The sequence below is a fragment of the Choloepus didactylus genome, chromosome 7 (assembly GCF_015220235.1).
Source record: "Choloepus didactylus isolate mChoDid1 chromosome 7, mChoDid1.pri, whole genome shotgun sequence".
In the NCBI taxonomy this organism is placed as follows: domain Eukaryota; kingdom Metazoa; phylum Chordata; class Mammalia; order Pilosa; family Megalonychidae; genus Choloepus; species Choloepus didactylus.
Window position 1 is genome coordinate 4,943,207 of NC_051313.1, and position 20,872 is coordinate 4,964,078.

Consider the following 20,872-nt stretch of genomic DNA (forward strand, 5'->3'; position numbering starts at 1 on the left):
TTTAAAATTCAAATAACTGAAGGAGGAAGGAATTAAAAAAAAAAAAGTGTCACTGTAAACCTCACCTACATGAAAACTTCTCTTTTTTAAAAAAAAAAATCGCTTCTTGAATAAGCTGTATGACTCATGGCAAGCAATTTATCGTTTGAAATTTGTGAAAGATTAAAACTCAGAGCTTCTTGAGTTTTGAGTCATTAGTAGGTGAATGGATTAAGCCGTCTTAATGTGTCTAATTAGAAAGGAATCAATGAACTATGGGGGGGACACTTGGCTTAGGTTTTCCGCCTCACACCCCCCAGGGGCCATTGGTGAACAGCTTCACTGTCCTTAGAGCAGCATTTCCTGAAAAGGACATTTGGGGTTTTTCTTTGCCCTACATTGCAGGGGATGTTATTTGAGGCTCTGAAATTCTCCTCCCTCAATTTAAGCTACACGTAGGCTTCGATGTGGAGGCGTGTGAGCACAGAAGCAAACGTGGAGGAGGCTGTGCATTCTCCATGAAAGATACATTTCATAAAAGGTTATAGTTTACGTGGGAGGGAAGCAACTGCTCGTCTGTTGATCTCATTGTCCTTACTCCAGGCAAGTGCTCTCTGGGTTTCGGCAGGATAAGCGCGTGCGGGCTGTCCGAGGACGCCACTGCTTGCGGGCGAGAAGAATGTTTCAGTGCTGCTCGCCGACAGGCCACCGCCATGTCGTCTTGTTGGCAGAGCCTAGCAAGGAATCTGCTTTGGGATTTTTATAGCTGCATATGCAAATCTTTCCTCCCAAGCCGATTTTTTTTTTCCCTTTCTCTCTCTCCATGTGCAGCTTTTTGTCATCTTCAAGACTGTGAAATTCCAAAGGTGTCATATCTGATGCTGTCGGGCATTGGGATGTGTGAACCTAAGCTGGCTCCATCGTTGTGTTGGAGCAGATCCTTCCCCGTGGAGGCTCCTCTGGGTACTTGGTTTCCATGGAGACGCTTGTTTGACTTGGGAGGCTCAGGCTGGTGGAGGAGACTTTGGGGAATGCACTTGGGCCTGGTGCAGGTTTGGGGTCTCCTGGTGAATAGCGATGCTTTCACTAAGGTCTTGACTGAGGTGATGTGACATCAGATTACCTTCTTACAGGTGTGTTAATCCAGCATCGCATAAGGTCAAAAAGAAACCCTCAAAGTCACTGCAGTTGGGAGTTAGGATGGTACCTCATTGGCAGTGTCAGAGGAAATGAGTGACCTACGTAGAAAGCTGGGTCTGGGAGGATATGAGAATATTACATTTGGTAAATGATTCTCCCACTTCTCACCTGTGCGTTCAGTGGGTTGTGAGCACAGAAGGACACCTTGATGGTATGAATCCTGTTCAGTGCTGAAGCTTGGAAAAGCTCCGTATTTTACACACGAGGCACGTGAGGCCTAATGAGCGTCGGGTTTGTAAAATGGACACGTGTTATAACTGGACAAAGGACCAGTCTGGGGGGTCCCTGGAACTTATCTGCTGGGTGTGGGCACTGGGGGCTTGGAGCTCACCCGTGTAACATCAGGAGAGAGCCACTGTCTCCAGGCAGAGCCCCCCAGCACTGGTAACAGTGACAAAGCGCAGATAAGTGGTCAGGGCAGCGTTTGCAGCTTCACCTGTGCAGCCTCCAGATTCCATCGACAGCGTTGGCAGTGTCCCCCGGTGAGGGATGGGCGGGCCCTCTGCGGTCCTGATTTCTACTGCGAGTGCTGTCGTGGGAGTGGGCAGGTGAGATGCTCAGGCCAAACGACAGCTTCCAGGAAGGGATCTCAGGGAGCAAGAACTCAAGAGCAGATCACGGGGGCAGACGCAGTGGATCGAGACAAGCTGCTTCCCCTGGAAGTACTTTATTCTGCTCTTTCCATTCAGTGTGGAAGAAGATCTATTTTCTATAAGAGAAAGAACTCTGGGTGGGTGTAACTAATCTCAGAGCTGGAAAGCAGGGCCTCAGGGACTAGTTTTCCAATACAGACGGCAGAACTGAGGTCCCAGACATCTCATCCAAGGTGTTCTTTTCACTTAATGCAAGTTGGAGGAGGCTCTCTGACTGTAGCAAAACTAAAGAACGAACCTGAGCATCCCCTAAGAACCTGTGGAGGGGATTCCTGCTTTATTTCAAACAGGTTGCTGCTCTTGTGGACACTCATCTTCTCAGAATTTGCATGCTAAAGAATTTCATTCACACAATGTGCGCCTTTCTAAACCTTTAGATTTTTTTACTGGATATTTAAAAATTCCTGACATGGAGATTTACAGATATTTAAATGACTAATTGCCCACAAGTGCCTCGTTTTCTATTAAAATCACAGCCTGACTCCTGTAAGAGTTAGGTAGGGGCATATTGAAAATTGCTTCCTTCTGTTATTTAGGTTAGTTTTATATGAGTGGGGAGTTAGTCATAAGGCTACATGGCATAGTCCAATAAAGAATTTATCTTTGTCCCAAGGGAATAAAGTTGGGAGAGGCTGGGAATATATGGTACCAACTATGGAAAAGGCTCATGCAATGTTATTGTAAAGTGTAAGACTCCAGTGTAGTGTGGGGAGAAAATGACCCATGTCTGATAGTGATTCACGGTGGGCTCTGTAGACATTAGGGGTGGCTGAGGTCTGCGACCCAGTGGCTGAAGGGATGGTTTCCAATAACAGGGAAATTGAGTTTCCTTATTGCTCTACCCAGATAGAGGAACAGGGAACCTGCGGCCGGGCTGGGCCTTGACCTTGGCGGGAGGAACCAGTGGGAAGCCCAGCTGTAGGCAGAACATTCCTGGAGGCTTTGCCTGGTGCAGGGTGGGTTGGAATCTCCTGCTGTGGGTCAGTTCTCCCCATTTGTAGCAAAGTGCTGAAACAAACCTTTCTCTTTCACGTCTCCAAGGAAGGGCACCAAGCGCCTTTGAAGACCTAGAGCTCCCAGGCCTGAGGCCGCCTGTGCTTTAAAAGGCAGGCGGTGATCCCCGAGAAGAGAGGCTTCTTTGTTGTTTATATAGGGCACGTGGGTGACCGTGTCTAGTGGCCAGGGTGAGCCCGTCAGACCACTTGAGGCTCTGCTGTCCCCAGGGAGGGTCTGATTCTTCTCTGACCTTTGTTTTTGCTCTTCAGAGTCATTTCTGTGAAGGTAAGGCATGAGCTGTGGGACTTTTGGCAGCAGTGTAGAATTTGAGTCCTGGTGAGAATAATTGTCTGAAATGTCTTGATGCTCACTGCATTTGGAATTAGAACTGATCTCAGTTGAGAGATGAAAAAAGAATATGAGAGCTGAGTTTAGAACCTTGGAAAATATTCTCATTTTGGGGACAGGAAGAAAAGAATCTAATAAAGTAGACTAAGAAGGGGTAGTGAGGAGATAGGCAAGAGCCAAGAAAAGTGCAGTAATAGGAAAGATGTATTCTATCCATCCATCCATCCATCCATCCACCCACCCATCCATCCATCCACTCATCCACCTGTTCACCCATCCATCCATCCATCCACCCATCCACTCATCCATCCATCCATCCATCCATCCATCCACTCATCCATCCACCCATCCATCCACCCACCCACCTGTTCATCCATCCATCCATCCATCCACTCATCCATCCATCCATCCACTCATCCATCCATCCATCCATCCATCCATCCACTTATCCATTCATCCACCCATCCATGCTTCTAATATATATTGAGGGTCTTCTAGATGCCAGGTTCTTTGCTAGCTCCTGTGAATACAACAATGAATCAGATATAGTGCTTGCTTTTAATGAATGCATTTGAAGTCAGTGGGCCCAGGTACCATTATTGTGTGACTTCTTTTTATTGTGTCATTGCAGCTCAATCCAGGGAAGTTGAGAAAGCAGTGTGTGGGTAAGCCAGGGGAGGGGAGGGTTAAGAGGAAGAGGTATGGGGTAGGAGATTGGAGAAGGCTGGTGAACATGTTCTTGAAATGTCCCACCAAGTGGTCCAGGGGTGCAGAAGCAGCCGAGTCCTGATGGCCAGGGAAAGGAAGGATGAAGGGACCAGATGGCCACAGGAGGACAAAGAGCCACTTCAGCAGCTCCGAGGAAGGGAGAGCAAGGAGTCTGGTGAGGATGTGAGCGTCTGAGTCTGAGATAAAGGAGAAGGTCCCTGGGGTCTGGGGTCTAAGCGTGGAATGTTAGGAGAGGGCTCGAGTGGTTGGGTGGTGGAGCTAATATGATAGCTCATCTCCACTTTATTATCGTCCTCATGCTCAACATGAGCATCCGTCCTCAACGCCCACCCCCGCGACTGTCCTGGAAAGGCTCTCCTGCAGCCCCTTCGACTCTGTTCCACCTGTACTCCACTCCTCATCCTGCTGCAAAGCTTGTCGAACACCTTTCGAACAGGTCTGTGGGAAGGTCTTGCCCTTCGCTGGCTCGCCATTGCCTACAGTTTGAAGTGTGTGCTCCCCCATAAAACAAGAAGCTCCATTTTCACAAGACTCGATAACTCACGCGGGGTTTGTTCTGGCACGGTCTGCTTGAGTTCTTCCAAACCCATGGGCAGATAGGACAGCTCATTAGCGAGTGCTGGGGCCGGCAGGTGCGCGGGCCTGCCGGGGGCCACCCCTGAGCAGTGGAGCCCGGGAAGGAGCCGGTCCTCGGAGCTCAGGCCCCCGGCGCCTCCTGCGTCGTGCCCTCTCTTTCCCTGTAAGCGTCAGCTCCCTTCCAATCCTGAGATTTCTGCCATTTGGATGACGGGGATGCGCCTTCATTCCCAGCAGGACCGCGGAGGGGCTCCCAGTGTCCCCACACTCGCTTTTCTGTGCCACACACTTGAAGCTGCGACCAGGGCTGTCAGTGGAGTCTCATTTCCTGGCTGCTTCCCCCAGATCGGAGCAGCCTCCTGCTGGGACGTCTGGGGAGCCCGGAAGGTGCTCTCTGGGCACCCGCTCCTCTCAGGGGACTGGGTTTGAGGGGTGGCTTCTGGCTGATGACAGGACCTTCACCTGTGTTTCCTCTGGGACAGGTTTCTAATATCCACCTGGAGGAACGAAGGGTCTAAGTACTTGAAGAAACCCTAAGCAGGCTCACTTGTTCTACTGATGCATGTATGGATTTGTTACAATTTATTTATGAATAGTTCTGGAAAATGCTGTGTATGGAAGGGTGTGGGGCTGTGCTTTACACGGCATGTTAAAAGCAGGAACATTTGTCGGCGGTGAGGTGACGGATGAGTCTGTGCTCCCAGGACTTTTTGAGCCCTCTCTGCTCTGCCGTTTTCTCATCATACTGAAGCTGATGTCATTTGGACCTTGACAGCATTTTGGGAGACAATTTACTGCATCAGAAGTTGAGACGACTTCAAAAATATGCCTGGCAATCATCTAGCACCTCGAGAATGGCCTTCCTTCCTATAAAAATTGACGAAGGGGGTATGTGCGTGAGGATTAAACTGTGTGCAAGAACAAGGCATTGCCCTGGCGTCTCCACAGAAGCCATGAAAAAATTCCCGGCTTCTCTTTGGGAATTGTGAGCCTGCCTCTTTTCCGCCGGGCGTCTGTGATAACGGGGTGCGTCTTCCTCGTGAGAAAAGCTGTTGCTGAGGAAGTGGCGTTGCCATGCTTTTGTACAGGCCCATTTTAGAGCCCCGATGTCTCCCACCCCCGGTGGTGGAGCCTCCGTGGAAGATGGTAGAGCTTCTCGGGAGGCTGAAACGCTTGGCCTTTAAACCTCCAAGTGCCTTTCATATGTTGGGATTAACAGGCCAGAGAAGGTTGGGGCAGGGGTACGAAGAGATGAATCAACAAACTCGAGTTTTTTCCTTTATGTTCTCTACCTTTACCAAAGTTGCAATACTATGCGACACATGGAAATGCAATTTGGACCTTGCATTTTAGGGAGGCAACAAGTTGTAGAAACTCTGAATAGTGTTGAATGAAAATGTTCCAGAAATAGGATTTAGATTCTAAACTGTTAACATTGCATTATGTACCTTCTAGAAAATTAAAAATCATTTATGGGATACTCACTAGAATTGTTTGTGTATTTGGTGACCTTATATTCTTCACTGGGCCTTGGTTTCAGTTGGCTGGCTAGCTAATAAAAATCGAATAACTGAAGAGGGCATTCTTGATTAAAAATCACTGGACATATATGTGCTTCATGAGCTTTTAGCACACGGGTTGCACAGTGGGTTAAATATGGTTAGGGAGGTGAGCTTCTATTTCATGCCTGTGCAGTTTGCATTTTGAATAATAAAGCAAATTGTTTAGCAAAACTAAAAGAAGCCTGCTCGCAGTGTGTGATAATAAAAAGAAGAAAGATGTGCCCAGTTGATCCTTTGGTAGATACCTCTGTGTTGTCTTCGTGACACGGGTGGCAGTGGGAGTATCCAAGGGTGCCGAGCCTTTTGTTTCACTGCCGATTTTCTCCCACCTTCTCGAATGGGCTTTGGTGACAGTGGCCCTCGGTTTGAGGTCGTGCTGCCTTGTCCTGGGTTCAGGGCTGCCCCATGGCCCAGTCATCTCCATCCGTGCCCCCGTGTGTGCCGCCTTCCACCACGAGTGGGCCTCACACCCTACGGTCAGACAGATGTGACCAATAACTCTCTCAGCACCCCTCTTTCCTGCTCGGTACCCCTCGGGGGTCTTCACTGCCTGCAGGCTGAGAGGGGCCCCAGGTCAGGGAAGCAGCCCACGGCGTGGGCTCCAGAGGTCTGTGGTCGCGTTGCCCGGCCTTGACGGGCTCTGTGACCCGGTCACGTCCTCGTCCTTCCACCTCCTCGGCTCTGACGTCCTGCGGTCTCAGGCTCTGCCCCTTCCGCCCATCTGGTCTCCTTCGTCTCCATCGTCTCAGCTCCTCAAGCACGTGGGACAGCTGCCCCCACCTCTTGCTGACCGAGCTGCTTGCTCCCCAGCTGCCATGCCACTGCCCGTGGTGGCCCGGCTCCTGCCTTGCCGGCCGGCCGTCTTCTAAATCCTGGAGTCCACAGGGCTCTGTCCTAAATCCTCCTTTCCTTTTTATCTGAACTCCTTCTCTAGGGGATGCCGTGGAGTCCTGTGGTTTCACTATCATCCAATATGCTGGTAATTTTCAAAGTTTTATCTCCATGAATGGGCTTTGCCCTGAGTGGGCTTTGCCCTAAGCACCCAGTGGTAACTCCTGGGTCTGGGGCGGATTCTTCCACTTGACGTCTCAAGGCTAATGTAGCCAGAGGGCAGCCCCCACCTCATCTCAGTGATAGGAGCACATGCCCCCCACCCCCATCCAGTGGGGGAACCCTGTGACGACTCCGTCTCAAAAATCTATCCGAGCAGGAAGTGCTCTCCCTGCCCCACCGGCCACACCCTCGGGCAGGCCGCCTGCACCTGCGCCTGCACCTGCACCTGCTGCAGAAGCTCCTACCTGGCTCCCAGCTCCGTGCTCCCCAGCAGCTCTGTGTAGCCTCCCTTTGCCCCTGGAATGGACTCCAAGCTCTGGCGTGGCCCACGGGGCAGCTCGTCCCTCGTCGGTGGCACCAGTCCACACGCTACTCCGACCAGGTGGCCACTGTCACTGCTCCTCCTGCTCAGACCCTTAGGGTGTGGCTCCTGCTCCTCCAGGACTCACCTGGGATCCCCACCAGGATGAGTCCTCCCGCACAGCTCACTGTTGGTCACTTCATTTTCTTCGCAGAGCTGGTCAGATAATTGTTGGCGGGTTTATTGTCTGCCTCTGCCGAGGTCCCCTGGCCACTGCCCTCTGCCCCTCATGCCCCGGGAGTGAACAGGGCGTGGGGGCGCTCGCTCCTTATCCGCAAAACCCGGGTGTTGGGACTGGTGACCTCCGACCCTGCTCTCCACGGTCACTTTTGGTTCTCGCCCTCCCAGGCCCTCGATGGCAGGCTGGTGGCCCTTGCTGTCCTCTGAGGGGCTCTTCATTCTGGGCTTCCGGCCTTGCCTTCGGCTCCTTCTCTCCTGCCGGCCACGCCCCTCCACGGCTCCCCTCCACGGTGGCTCCTTGGGGTGCCTGGCTGCTGGCGTGCGGGGTGTGCCCGGCGTGTGCCTTCGATTTCAGCAGTGAGGGTGTGTGGCTGTCCCAGACGTTGAATTCAGAATAACAGTTGTGTTTGGACTATTTACCAATCCACATGGGGCAAAATAGGGTTTTAAAAGGCAACCAAATGGAATATTTTTATGTGGCCTGAGCGGAGAACAAAATTTGAACATAGAAATTTAGATGTGTGATGACAGAGGGTTTTGCAAGCATTTGAAGCCTATCTTACCAAAAAGAAAATTTGCTGTGAACTTTTATTCTATTTCAGTATTTATATAAAAAGATATCCATGGGTAGTTGGAAAGGGAAATGTGCTTTCTTTATTAACTCAGGTTAAAGCTTGAGTTGGGCTTTTAATTTGGTTCAGTTGGTTCAGGTATTTGGAATTTAGAAAAGCTCTATGAAAAAATCCCTCCCACACATCTTGAATATCCTCTTCCTGCTTGTCTTCAGAGCAGCTCGGTTCTTTTAATAGCAAATGGCTGAGCGGAGGGAGCCGTTTGTAGTGGGGAGATCTAAGTGCAGCCTGTCCTGCCGTGCCGGGCAGAAGTCACACTTACGGCTCAGGGTTGTTTTAAATGTGTTTTCTTTCTGATGTTGCTCAGAGGTTTTAGATTGTTTGTTCCTTATACAATTATAAGAATTCCTCATTGAATTAAAAAGATTGGGGAGCTAGGAAACACCTTATCTCTTGTGTTTATGAATATGTCGATTTATTTTCATTCTTTTAGAGGCCATTCTTAACATTCAGGGTAGTTGAAGACAGTCACAGCTTTGTTTTGCCTTAATGTGTGACCCCCATGGCTATATGATCTCCCAAATTCTGCCTGCATGAACGGCTAATTCATCTCGATCCCGAGTGGCTGGGAGCGGTGGGCTCGCACTTGAGAGCCTTCATATATTATATCTGCGGGTGACTGTTTCCATAGAGTGCGGTCAGATCACTGATAGTAATTTCTCTTGTGACACTTGACAACATAAAAGGCACTTAGTGGCTCATGGTGATCATTGTGTACATCAGTTATTGGTGAATATCACTGTCTAGATAACGTCAGTGATTGGTTCAATTCTCTGTCCACCCTGGAATTTGCTGTTTTGAATAAACAGCCTGTTTTCAAGTCATTTGTTTCTTTTGGAAAAGTGGAGATGAGAAAAATTTCTGTTTCTGTACATATCTTGTTTGGGTCCTGGGTACATAGTCATTTTTTTCTTGTGAATAGATATAAAAGATTTCCCGGGTGTGCTGGGCGAGCCCCTGTGTGGACTCCTGAGTGACAAAGGCGGGTGAACCCGGTTCTGTGTGTCCGTGACACTGGCTCCTTCTGGGGGTCTAAGCTGTGTAATCCTGTGAATGAGCACTGCACATTCCTTCTGCTGGGGGGGCCTGGCTGGCATGGGTGGTGAGGAAGTGCGACCCAGCTGCTGCAGGAGCTCGCTGAAGCCATTGGAGAATTGATGCCAACAAATGTTGGGACTGGGCTCACTGGGAATGTGGAGAAGTGGTTGATTTGGGGTGCGTCGGTCGAAATGGTGGGATGCATGGGGGTCACACTTCAAAAAAGATGCCAAAGGGAAAATTTATGAACTGGCAAGAAACCCCAAACTGCATTAAATCTCACTTCAGTCCTTAATCTTGCCCATAAAAATGCTAACTTCTGTTGCAGGAAGAGGGTAGAGCTTTCATCCTGACACACGTGTTTAGGCAAATCACAGCACCTCTTGGTTCTGCTGTGGTGAGGTGACTTGGACTGTACCGTTCTGTTTTTGGGTAAAGATGGAAGTGCTGTTGAAAGGATGACGGACTGTTCCTGTGATATCCTGTTTTTTTTTTTACCTCGTGAGCTCCCTGGCTTGCTGCTCCCCCAGCCCCCCATTCATAAGTCACTGGGGTTTCACCCAGGAGTTGAATGATTTGCACCAACCATTTGCTTTTGCAGAAAAAGCATCAATTTACATTTTGATATAAACTGAGTGTGACAGGTATTATGAAATCGCTGTCTCTTTTGATTAGCTTTTGCTGGCTGCACTTAGATGTCGTTCTTGCTTGGTCATAACTTTTAGGAAAGTTGGTGGTTCGTGGAAGTGGTTCCAAAGATCCGCTGCGCAGGCCTCGGACTCCCTTACGTTACTCAGTCCTCGGATGCTCAGTCCAAGATGGATTAATCACTAACTCTCGGTGAATAATTAGCCATTTGACTTCTTTCCAAGTTACATCCTCGCTGGGTTAGAAATGATTTCCCAAACTCCTGGAGATAAGGGAGGGCTATTCCTGGTTGCACAGTGTCCCCATTGTTAGCGGCTTGTGTGTGCGTGAGAGAGACGTCAGCTGACAGGGACACTCCGGGTCAGCAACTCGGTCAGACCACTTCCTGGGGTTTTCTCGGGTAACAGCAGCAACTCAGAATTCACCGCGGGACTTTGAGAGGGCCGCTCGCCGCAGCACACGGCGCCTGCAGGGACCGGAGCTGTCAAATTCGGAAGGGACACTTTTATTGCCATAAACCGGTGGTCTCCTTTCACCTGAGGCTGGATTCAGCGGGTCGCTGGTCTGTGGGCTCTCATTTTAGAGCAGTGGGCTGCCAACCCCCTTCCCGGGGGTCCGACAAGCCTTGCCCTGGGTGGGTCCGAGTGAGTGCAGAGGTGACGATGGCTCAGGAGGAGACGGGCCAAGGAGGGGCATTGTGGCCGCCTGCCCAGGGAGATGAGGGGCAAGAATGAAGGGGGTGGATGGTGGTGTTAACACACCTGCCACTGTATCTTACAAACAGGTATTTCCCTGATTTTAGCCTATGAATCTATTCACCTGGTGTACACCATAGGTAAATTTTGTATGTCTAGGATTTTATTTGTAATATAAAAATGCAGACAAAATTATTGGTGCAGAACTTTTGCTTGTCTTGATTTGTTATCTCTCCTAAAAAGGAAATAGTCATTTTCCATATTATTTTGGAGTCTCAAGATATCCTTCCTTCTCTGATCCTTCAGAAGCTCCCAAGTTGCTTTTTCTTTTGGCCATAGATTATATAAGGATCTTGGAAATATAAGACACTAGCTCTCTCCTTGGTTATTCTGACACTTGGCTTGCCTTTTTGTCTTTTCGTTCCAAAACCTGCAAATCTCTTCTCCTCCTGGCTGGACAGTCTGATCTAATGAAGCAACGCATATGAAGCCTTCTGTGAGCTGGAAAGCGTGACGGGAGGGATATGTTAAATGACCACAGATGGACAGGTTCATGTATCGGCTGCTTTGTGGTACCCACCAAAACCAACACGCCCTCCTCCGTGCCAGGGGTGATGGTGGATGCTGGCATGGAGAAGCTTCTTTCTTCTTGAGTATGATTCCCCCTGCAGCCAGTGCCCTGACCGAGAGCCGGTGTGGAGGGGAGGCGATGGGGAGGTAGGTGAGGCTCTTTCCACCTTGTGTGGAGTTGCCCACTGCTTGTCCACCTGCACACTGTAAGGCTCACTTTACAAAACTCAGTATTTGGTTTTACGATTCACTTTGCTTCTAAAATGAGATGCTGCCGTGGAAGTGGTTGAGAACATGTGCTCTGGAATCAAATTGTCTGCTTCTTGTCATGCTCCCTCACCTAACTGCGTGGAAACTGGGCCCCTTTCTGATCTCCTTATTCCTCAGTTTCCCACATTGTGAGCTGGGGACAGTGACTGGTGGCAGTGCTGTTGTGAGGCTCAGGTAAAAGGATGTTTCGGAAGCACTTGACACTCGATACGGACTCGAAGGAGAAGCAGAGTTCTTTGCTGAGAGATGACATGTCGTTTCTATCCCTTACACTGTTTTAGGTCAGCTTGGTGGAATTTGGTTGGGTTTGATGGTGTATCTCTTGAGAGGATGAGAGAGAGGGCAGGGAGGGAGGTCAGAGCGAGTGGGGGAGCGATGTGCACGGGGGGTTGGCGAGAGAAGAGGGTGCAAGCGAGCCAGGAGGTTCATGAAGTTCTTCTGAACACACTGTTTCCTTTAATCCTCACGACTCCGGTCCTCTTCAGAGGTGGAGATTGCACCCCAGAGAGCTCAGCCACAGGCTCTCAGCCCGTGCCCAGGAGAGGCGCGGTCAGGCTGGAGACCCAATGCCCTAGGCTGTCATGGGGCCACCATGGTCAAGGACCACAGGCCAGGGGGCTCAAAACAGCAGAAACTTCTGGAGGCTGGACGTCTGCAACTGCGGTCGCACGCTGTCCGGACTGCAGGGCCTCCGGGGAGGAGCCTCCCTGCCGCTCCAGCTCCTGTAGCCCCAGGTGGCCTTGGCCTGTGGGCATGTCCCTCCACCTGGTCACCGCACAGCTTCTCCTGGAGTGGGTCTCCCCTGGGTCTCTCTCAACATCTCCTCTCCTTTCTCCTATAAGGACACTGGTTGGGATGTAGGGCCATCATAATCCAGTGTGAGCTCGTCTAGTTCCCTTTGCAAAGACCCTGTATCCAAACAAGGTCACACTCACAGGTTCCAGGGCTCAGACTCCAGCGTGTCTTCATGGGGGTCGTGGTTCGTCCACAACATGCTCCACTCTGGTGGTGGCTCTCCTTCTTCCAACACACTGGCCCTGCTCTGTGGTGTAGACGGTGCACATTCCTAGGGACTTTTGCTTCCGACTCCCAAAGGGGCAGAACATCAGGTGGATCCAGGGAAAATCCTTCCACCATGGCTGGAGGACACACGGCCACAACAGCACTTGCTCCTAAGGAAGGCTGGGGCCCCGTCTCCTGGTGGCCTCTGAGTGAAGAGTGTGTTTGCTCTCTGGGCAGGGCCATTTCGTGTCTGTGTTCTGTGCAAGAATTGATGCCTCCGTCTTCCCTTTCCCTGGGACGGAAGGCGATGGACATGTACTGAGAGGAGTGCATTCTGCACCAGATCAGGAGAATCAACACTTCTTACTCCAGACCTTTTTTTTTGAGTCCCTGTATCAGTAAATTAAAGTTAGTAGGTAAAATTACTGAAGTGTTTATAATATAAACCTTAGTTTGATTTAACTAGGTCTCCTGCTTGTAGTTCAGGCAGACATTTTGTATACAACTTTAGGTTCCAAGATGAATGCAGCTTTAATATTTGGATTCTCCCCGATCTTGGTTTTCCTGTTTGTCATATTAAAAATCGAGTTAGGATGTGGAAAAGAGATAAGAGTAAAGTCATTGTACTACTCTAAAATTTTTAAAATATTGCGAACAAATTTTAAAATTGAAAGTTATTTCATGCACATTCCTGGGTAACAACTGAATTAATTTTGGCCTTACATTTGAATGCATTTTTTATGAAACCATTCTCTACTCTGAGTCAGAAATTTGTATATAGGTGGCACAATTCAGGTTTGTCAAATAAATACATTCATTTTAGGCAGTAAAACATTGGTTAGCCATAGTTCACGTTTTTTGGTCTGCATGCACTTTACTTTCCAGAGAGGGAGGTGGTGGCTGGCAAGCACGTTGGCATCAGTGATTTCCTTTTGGAAGCAGCCTCGAGCCCAGGGTTTCCCAGCTGGGCAGTACTGCCGTGGGGCAGCAGCACGCCTGGCCGCTCCTCGGTAGACACCAGTAGCGTCCTCTCTCCTGGTCCTGACAATCAGCAAGGTCTGCTGGCATCACCAGTGTCCCCAGGGGGGCAAAGTCGTCCCCTGTTGAGAATCAGTGATCTAGGACTTCCAATATATATTCAAATCTTCTGCCTTGCTTTAATTTAGATTACTCTGTCAGTTTGCATAGACTTTCAGAATCATCACCAAGAAGCAGAGATTACTGTAATTTATAGTGGCAATGAATTGTACTTATCAACCATAAGAAAATAAGAGTTTTAAAAAATATGGGTTAAGTAAGTGCCTTTTGATGAACCCTCAGTTACCATAAAATACAATTAACCAGAATTCCAAACATTTTGATTAACATTTTATCACCTTTATTTTCAAAATAGATATACGCCCCATTTTGAATTAATGTATTACAATAATTTGATAGTGTTTAACAGTTTGAGTAAATAGAAGGAGATATTCTGGTTTATAATATTTATCGCTCTGATTAGGAAATTCTGTGTGTTCCTCACACATGCACAGAAAGGCGGGAGTGCTTGCTCTGACAGGTGGATGTGTGCCTCAAGGAGAAAAGATTTGTGCCTCTGGTGCTGAAGCTGGGTTTCGGAAGTCCATTTGGGAACGTTTTCGCATAAGGTGGCAAATAGGGACCTGGCTGTTAGCCTTACTAGATGTTTCGCTTGACCCAGGAATCGGGCCTGCTCTGTAACTTGGGTTTTGTGAATGATAGGACATGTTTTTATTCTCGTGCACCATGAACAGAGCTTTAGCCAATGAGAATGTACTGTGTGGCCAAAGGAATTCTTTGCTCTGTTATTGTGGTCCTTGGCGTCACACCATCTTTGATAAAGGATTGAAGTATTGTGCACCCAAACTTTGCTACACTTGACCCTTCATCCTTCATCGTCTGGCCTCTGAGGCCAGCTGAGCCGTCGCTCCGTGGGATAACTATTGTTTCAGTATCGTGAAACTCTGCAAAGCAGAAATTGCTGACCCAGCTGTCTTGTAATGTGAGGTCTTTCCAGTTTTGAGATTCTAAGCCTACATTTCCTTTCAGCTGCAAATATGTGCCAGATTAGTCATATAAAATGATAATGTAGAGGATTTGACATTATATGGTTGTTCAGAAGGCTGACTGTGAGACTGTCAGGAATTTCTTTTTATTTGCTAAAATAAGAGTCTATGCAAGAATAAATGACCTGTATTCTAGCATAAAATTTCAAGAATTTCACATGGGATCCTACTGGAATTTTTGGTAACCTAAAGCCTGCTCTCCCATGTGACTCCTCTGCTATTAAGGTATTAGTTACTGAAAACATTTATTTGTCCACGTGTTGTCTCAGTGACTGATGCATATGCAAAGCCTTTGATCACATATCCTGTTTGTTTCATGACTAGCTTGGGAGAACTTCATAAGGCCCATGTCCAGTATTCACAGCTTTGTGTCATCTAGCCTCTATATTTACGCCGCTTTCTTAAACAAGTAGCGAGATCAGCTGCAGCTGCTGCTGCCTGACTCTGTCACCGAGGTGGGGGCGGGGGGAGTCCGGGATGGTGTGTCAGACACCAAGTATTAGAAGCATATCTGTTACAACCAATCTGTGATGATAACAACTGTGAGGAAGGCGGATATTTGCTTTATCTTTGACCAGTTGAGCCATGGATTGGATGTCATTGTGATAAACCTTGCTGATAGCCCATGAAACTGGCTGCCCCACACGTACGATGACACATTCCGACAAGCGTGTTTGGCTGCAGCCTTTCTGGAATGTGATGAAGACACAACTTGATTCTTTAGAGCATGCAAAGAAAAAAGAAGACAAATGGAAACGCAGACTAGCAAAAGAGTACATTGCTTTCTCCTACCCAGAGGCAGTGATGCTTTCTGAGTGTATGTATTTTGTCTCAGATGAAGGTGTGCAGTAAGGTGCATGCCCACTTTTCATTCGTGGAATCCTAAATCCATGCTCACCAGAGCAGATCAGCACCCACCACAAATCCCTCACAACCCCTGGACCTGGTCTTTCCCCACTTGTCCCGCTCTCTTATTGACCACGGGGGTCGGGAGGAAAACTACAATCCCCTCAAAAACTGGAGCTCGGTTTCCATCTGTTTTTTTTCAATTTTTATAAAGACAGCTCAAGGGAAAGGGAAACAGACTGAGTCTGATTGCACTTGAACCCTGAAGGGGCAAAAGGAAACCGCGATGGGGTTAAATCAAATCAGAGAGGAGACTTACTTTAAATAGAAAGGAAGCCCTCGCACAGCCTTACTCAGTGCTCCTGATAATTTCTCCTCATTAAAGTACGCACTGCTTTGGGGATGACGGGGTGCTTACCAAGAGACTCAGCCAGGCTCACGACTCGTGTTCTGGAAACCTAAGGATAAGCGCTTTGACATGGTTACGCATTCGTATGGTGGAGATAAGAGAGAACTTGGCTCTTCCCCAATTCCACACGAAGGCGTCACGGCGGAGGTGGGACTTGAGGAACTGTTTCCTGATGGGAAACGTGCGGCTGGCGGGTGGGGGACAAGGAAGGGGAAGCGGCCGTGGCCGGGCGTGTCCTTTGTACCCACACTTGTGGTCACAGCTGACATTAGTGAGCAGGGGCTGCGCCAGGTGCACGAGCCTTTGTGTGCTCACTCCCTCGCCTCTCCAACAGGTAGTTACTGTGATTACCTCCATTTCCCAGATGAGGAAACTGAGGCACGGGGAGAGTCACTTGTCCGGGGCTCTGGAACTTGTAAGAGGCCGAGCTTGGACTGCACGCGAAGGCTCCGAGCGTGCCCTTGGTGGCTGCAGCTATTCATCGTCTCTCTCCGTGGCACCCAGCTCTGCAAGGCAGGTTCTTCCTCCACGTGACACGTGAGGACGTGGGAGCCCAGAGAGGGTAACTGTGTGAGGGTCCCACTGCTGGCCTGTGGCAGAGGAAAGATTTGAACCGAAGTCTGGCTCTCTCCAAAGTCTGTGCTTTTTCACTGCAAGAGGAAGCCTTCCTGGGGAGGCCTGCTGGCATTGGAGAATGGGAGCCCTGGCTCGTAAAGGCAGTTAAGGTTATTAAGAAACCCGTGCGGGCGGATGGTCACGTCCCGCGGTGAGGTGTGGGGTGGTTGTTGCTGGAGCGTGGGAAAGCCTTCTGGTTCAGCTCATGTCGTAGACCTCACCGGCGCTGTCATCCTCTGGGCTGTGCCTTGTTTCCTTCGGGGTGCCTCTGCAATGTACGGGCTCTTCCAGTGCTGTTTATAAAGCTGTTAAGTGTGCACATTAGAAAAGTAATTAAATGGTCATTATAATGTATGGTGGGCCTGAAGGTCAATCACCTAATTAAACCGCACGAGAAGAGCGGTGGTAGGTTCAGGTGCACTGCCAGATTAATTAGGTAGGGATTTGAACCAAGGAAAAGAGAAAAGTAACAGTGATGGTATTCGTTAAAAACCTTCCGATTTCTCCCCTTCTCAGTTGAATAATTTTAGGCCTTTACTAGTTAGTAGCCTAACACTGATGCCTTTTCTTAATTAATTTCTAATGAAATTAGGATTTTTATTCCTTTGCTCATGGCTTTTTCTTATAAGGCTATTGGCAGCATTAGTGCATGGCATCCCAAATCCTAACTGAGGATGCAATCAGAAATAAAATGGAGTACATTTTATTTATATAAATAAAATGGAGAAATAAAATGGACCACAGATGGTGGTCCCAGTTCTACCCTGCATTTTACTAATGTCAGCAATTCGGGTACCTGGGATCATGCAGAAGAGATTGGTTTTCCTCAGACAAAGTCGCTGTCAAGAGGCTTATTTTCTTCTTCAGGAATAAACACCACCACCAAAACAACAAAAACAAAACTCTCATGACTGAATAAGATAGGCTCTAAAAAATGCTTGTGGGAGCCACTTTTTCAATTCCAGGTTCTGGCTCCTGGACAGTTTGTGTGTGGGGACGGCCTTTTTGCCCCCAGGAGGTGGGGGGTGTGTTACTCGACTCTGCTCCTGTGGGGTGTGGGCCGTCCAGGAGAGGAGAGGACCGGGGTGCACCCTAAGGCAGCGTCCGAGGAGAGGCACGTGGTGGGCACGGATTTCCCTCTCCTTGTGTTCAAATCTTTTGAGGGAGTGGTGGGAACTAAGGCTGTAATTCCAGAAGAGGCTATCCTTAGGAATAAAACCAAAAGCAAGAACAGAGACCAGAATCAAGGCATGGAAGGAAGGGAGGTAAGGAACCGTGACGGTAACTACCCAGAAGTTACTGGGTTCTCAAAAATGTAACCGACTGAGCAAGTGCCGTGTGCCAAGACCCTGGTTTTCTTTGCCCCACTACGTGCATGAGACGTCCTCACCTGATCAACGGTGTTCTTGGGTGATTTTCATTTTTCTTAGGGCTAAGTCCACTTTGCTAAATCCTTTAAGGATTTGGCTTATAACTGTGTTTTAGGGACCCCTGGGCTATAAATATGCCTTGAGTCGGTGCCTGCTGGCATGTGAGTTTCTCCGTAGAAAGGAGAGGGTCCTGGCACTTGGGACTAGACAGTGACCTCAGAATACACATAACGTCCGAAGCAGGGGGGGATGAGTGTAGATGGAAGGCATTGGGCAAACTCTGATTTGATGTTTTTCATTTACTTTAAATCTGGCGTGACATTTACTACTGACTTTGACCTCTTTGGGGAAAGACTTCCTAAAATTCTTTATTTTCTCTTAACTTTTGAGAACTCAATTAAATCGGTAAAAGGATTCATAACTTTATATTCCATGCAGTGTCTTTAGATATTTTGTAATATTATATCTTACATATATATATTTATTTTCCAGAAGCAGTATTTTAGAAAGTTTACTCTATACCTGGTAGCTATTAATAGCCATTAATAACCTAAAGAAGTTAACTCATAGTCTTCACAAATATCTGAGATTTCTAAATTTCAAAAAGACAAACATTCAGGAACATTGACGAGACAGGGAGAATATTTGGCTTATATTCAGAATTATAATCCAGAGTTTGTTTAAAGATTTAGGTCTGCTCTCAGAGGATTCATATTAAATTGTGTGGTGTATTATGGAGCTGCAAACAGAGAATTTATAAGAAAACTACAATCAAATCTGTTCTTGCCATTTTTACATGTTGCATTGTCTGCTACGGTAGCAAATCCGTTACTTTTTTACTAGTGAAATTAGTAAAAATCATTTGACAAAGAAGTGACACTTATCTTTCCATTGGGAATCTAGTACAATAATTTTTTCTCCTTCCTTCCTGTAATCGTGTTAGTCAGACAAACGTGTCAGTGTTTCCTTGCTGTTATGGAGATTTTTATAGTGGGAAAGAGAATGTAGGAAACATTGGTTCTGGTGTAAACTATTGATACAGGAGGCTTTTGGAGACTGCTGGGCTGATACGCAATCCTAATTTACGAACCTAAAATTTCCTGAGACGTTTGCGAGTGGCACTCTCCAAGTTTAAATGCTGCTTCACAGTTGTTTTTAATCCTGGCAGAAACCAGTATCTCTCAAGCGACCCCCCACCCCGTCCCCTGCAGCTGTCCAGAGCAGCACTTGTCCTTGTGGGTGGACCCAGTTCCAGCTCCCAAGGAGACGTCTCCACTGTCTGGTCGGCTTACCGTGGTTCTCTCAGGATCCTGCTTTGAAATGGGATCCTTTTCCAAATAGAAGTTCCACGCATCTGTGAGGTGAACATGTAGGACCGAGAACTTGGAGCCCAAGACTGTATTGTGTTGTTTAGAGAGAGAGGGCTAATTTCAAGGCCATTTATGGATAACTTGGAAAGAAAGCCTAAACAGAACACCTCTTTTATGGAGTATTAAATTTGTGACATGACCTTTTCATCCTCATTACCTTTTAGCATCAGCCTGACTGCAAAATATGCATGTGCATTTCTGTCAAATTCTCGTCAGTTGTCTGGTGCTCTCTATTTGTCCAAGGACACCTGCGGGTTGGAACATTACCTTGTAGTGCTGGTTTATTCACCCCAGGCTCTAGGATGCACGTCAGAGCTCATCACGCAGACCTTCAGAGCTCAACAATATGGGTGAGCCCTGGAGACAGCCGATCCGACGGACTGGCCCAGAATGGGGAAGGACTTGGCTCCTTTAGTCATGAAACGCAAGACAGTGGCCATGTGTGTTTCCAATAGAATCAAAGAGTCCGTATTGTAACCAACATTTTCCTTGCTAAAGGCACCTCAGAATTTGATTGTGCAGATTGTGCCGCTCTCGCTGGTCACATTTCGGGCTCTGGCTCTGTGGAAGGGCCTTTCAGTGTCTGATGGAGGCGTGTGGATTTTACCCTCCTTGAAACAGGTCCCAGTTTTTCATGGAATGGCAGTTGACTTTTGTTGCTCATTTATTTCTTCCATAGTTAAGTGGAGCACATAGGAATTAAAGAGAAGAGGGTTAACCTCAGTTTTAAGTCTGTTTATTGCTTCAACAGGTTGCACAATTAGTTGGAAATAAGGACTGCTGCAAGTGCTAGAAATGACAGTAATGATTAACTTGTAGGGCTTTATAATAGGGATATACACAGAGGAGCAATTTTTAAAATTCTCGAACCAGCTGATAAGGACTATAGGCTAATATTGCTCACATCTGGGGAAACGGGTTTGTTTTCCTCACATCATTTAAGTTTTTACTCCCTTGTTTTTTGAACATTAGTGGGATGACGGGAAGTCCACCAATGGACATTTAAGGACAATTGGGGCTCAGGGATTTTCCCATCCCTTTTGCAGCTCAGAAAACATCTAGGAGGCCTAAGGGGCTAGAGGCCTTCACTGAATTTCTGCCTTTCCTTTAAAAGCAGAACTTGTATGGGAAACATTGTTTGCTCTCCCCCTGTTGTGAACAGTAACCCAAATGAGGAATTCTGTTTTCATTGGGATCCTTTCTTTTCAATCACTTTCAAGGGGCGTCTCCACAACTTCTTGCTTATTAGCAGGAAAGCAATAAAAAGTTTTGTTTTCAACTTGCTTTTAGAAAGCACTTTCCCTGGCCTTTTTTTGACAAGCTTGTCTGGAGCAAGTCTTATTGTCTCGCCTTTGAGCATACACTGTTGGCAGAGGAAATACCTCAGATTTTTCTTGCGGTGACCAAAAGTTACAGAATTAGTTAAAAAAAAAAAAAAGTCTGCAGACACCTGCGTGCTCGTCCTTCCTCTGGTCCTGTGGAGTCGCCCTCGGTCCTGGCCCCTTCAGCGACGTTCTGCAGGTGGTACCCGAGCACCTGCTGCCTGCCAGGTAGGGCCCGGCGTACCGGGGTCAGGGTCCCCGCCGCAGCAGCGAGCCCCAGGGGCCAGGAGGTGAGAGGGGAGGAAATGAGGCACAGCGGAGGGGGGTCCTCCAGGCTGAGCGGATGTGAACCCAGCACCTGCTG

General features: G+C 48.0%; 1 protein-coding gene across 4 annotated transcripts in view; it reads left to right on the forward strand.

Moving 5' to 3' along the window:
• HIVEP2 (HIVEP zinc finger 2) overlaps positions 1-20,872 on the forward strand; it is a 195,206-nt gene that overhangs the window by 63,191 nt on the left and 111,143 nt on the right. The window lies entirely within an intron of this gene.